A 2798-nucleotide genomic window follows, 5' to 3' on the forward strand; every position below is an offset into this window, starting at 1 on the left:
AAAATAATTTTATGGTTGGGGGTCACCACAACATGAGGAACTGTATTAAGGGGTCGCGGCATTAGGAAGGTTGAGAACCGCTGGACTAGAGGATACTGGCCTCTCAAAAGGTGTCCAGGTCTCTAGAACCTGTGAATGTTATGTTATTGTGGCAAAGACATTGTACATGTGATTAAGGGTCTTGAGACGGGGAGACAGACTATCCTGGATTATCTGCATGGACCCCAAATGCCATCACAGACGTCCTTGTGAGAAGAAGGCAATGAGATTACGCACAGGAGGGAAAGACCGTGACCGTGGAGGCAGAGGCTGGGGACGCGGCCACAGGCCCAGGGAGGCTGGCGGCCACCAGGAGCTGGGTCGGCAAGGGCGGAGCTCCCCTGGAACTATCGGGGGGAAGGCAGCTTGATTTCAGTCAAGTGAAACTGATTTTGTACTTCTGGCCTCCATGACTGTGAGACAATACGTTTCTGCTTTTCTAAGCCACCAGCACCGTGGAAATTTGTTACAGCAGCCACAGGAAACTAATACAATCAGCACCCATTACACGTAAACCTTTTTAACCTTCGCATAGTTCCTTGACATCCACATCTCCAGTTTTGGTCATCAAAGTTCGTTCTCTAGGACTCGGGGGAACAACACTCCCTGATTTTTTTTACATGTTGGTAACCTTTTCTCAGAATGGCTCATTTTGCAACTCTTGGTTCATTTTCTTTGTCTTAACTGTTACTCCATTTTCCTCTGGCACAAAACTTGTTGTAAGTCTGATAATCTAATTTTTCTTTCCCTTATAATTCATGTACTTTTTTTCTTAGATGCCCAAGTGCTCTTTTTCTTTAAAGTCTGGTAATTTTACTAGACTGTGTCTTGAAATTGACTGTTCTGTGTCAGTATTCTCAAGTATACAATATGTTCTTTCAACATGAGGTTTCAGATATTTTTCTTCCTTGGGAAAGTTTCACAAATTACTGATTTTAGAATTCTGTTCCCTTGCATTGGTTTTGTTTTTCAAGAAACCCTCTTAACCGTATGTAAGCTCTTCTTTGACTATCTTCAATGTTTGTCACTTTCAAATCCATTTTAACTTTTTCTGTATTTCTGTCATTTTAAAACATTCTCTACACTTTAGGCATTTGTTAAGTTTATTTTTTTCTTATATTCCTTCTTGTTTAGTTTTCATTTCTAAAATAATTTTATTTCTGATTTTTTTCTTGAATTCTGTCACTTTATTTCTGAATTTTCATAATTCTAATTTATGTTCTTTCACATCTTGCATAATTTAAAATATTTTTAGCTCTTTTGGAAATAATGTTATATTTTTATCTGTTTTTTGAAGATATGCCTTTGGCATGCTTTCATTGTCACACATCTCCAGAGATGATATTTTGCTGTTTATTCTCTCTTTCTCTTATAGAAATGCCTAAGGATCTGACCTCGATGCTTTTCTGTTGTCAATATTTATGTGAACTTGTCTTCCTGAATTTTTAAAGGATGATAAGTTCAGAAGCCTTCCTCACTTCACGGCTCCTCTTCTGTTGTTTCCACTAGACGTGAGAGCTGGGGGCCTGTTTCCCCCCGGGCTCTTCTCTGAGTCTTCTCTTCCCTTGGTCTCTGCCGCCCACCCTACTTCCTGCCCAATGCTGATGCTACTCCCAGTGGCCCGTGCTGTGTGCGGGCTCCTGTCCTGGTGGGTCCGTGCTGAGAGCGCACAGGGCTGGCCTCACGCTGGCCTTGCGCTCTGGGTGCCGGCTGCAGTCCGAGCTCCCCCGCCGCGCCCCGCAGTGAAGCGTGGGGTTCTCCTCTGTCATGTCCACCATGTGCCCCAGGCGGCCTTGATTGTCTCCCACACAGACACAGATATCTGGCCGGCTGTGGTGAGCTGTCCCTTCTGCATGGATTCTGGGGCTTGTGGGGATGCCTTGTCACCAGACTTTGCTGCCTGCTGTCCATGTGTTTTTTACTTCGCTGTTTAGCTGCTCTGTCAGTTTTTGTAAGGATTGCGAAGGCTCAATAATTATGCTGCAGTGATTGTTCCAGAATGAGGGTATCATCTTTTTACTTTCACTACAATAGGGTTAACTGCTGGCTGAGAGTTTTAAAGTTTTGTTTTGTTTTGTTTTTTGTTTTTCACAGAGCAGCCAAAGGTAAATACCTGAGAACAGGGGACGAGTGCTTCTTACATGGTGTCGCGCTTGAGTGACATATTGACAAGCAGCTCAAGGAAGAAAGCACACAAGTCCCCTTGTCCCAGGCCTCGGAGCACCAGGGCATGCACGCAGCTGGGACATGTCAGCACCATGTGTGTGCATGTGCTGGCTGTTTGCTCTGATGGATCTGTCAACCAGCGAGGGCTACATAACTGGGATGTGGCTTCACTGGGGACAGGGACATGGTCTGCAGAAGACGTGGAAACAATAAGACACAGGACCAAAGCAGTCACGTTGGAAGGGACCTCGGGTCATCTAAGATTTACGTTCTCAGTCAACTCCCTACTCCACCGACGAGGGGGCTGGGGTGCAAAGATGAAAGTGGCTTGTTCAGGGCGGTTGACCTAGTGGATGGTAGGTCTGGGCATGTGGCCAGGCCAGAGCTCCACACCCCGTCCCAGAGCCTCAGACCGGGCCTCCCTGCTGCGTGCAGAGCGAACAGACTGTCAGGGAGAAAAGAGCCCAGTGGAATGGGGAGGTGACGGAGTGACGGCACCACCCCATCTTCACCTTCATGATCACGTATGTCTGGTACCTGGCATCTCTTTGGGGCCTGGGAGGTCTCTCCTCCTCTCCTCGGATATTTTCTGT

This window comes from Hipposideros armiger, unplaced genomic scaffold (genome assembly GCF_001890085.2).
Source record: "Hipposideros armiger isolate ML-2016 unplaced genomic scaffold, ASM189008v1 scaffold_324, whole genome shotgun sequence".
In the NCBI taxonomy this organism is placed as follows: Eukaryota; Metazoa; Chordata; class Mammalia; order Chiroptera; family Hipposideridae; genus Hipposideros; species Hipposideros armiger.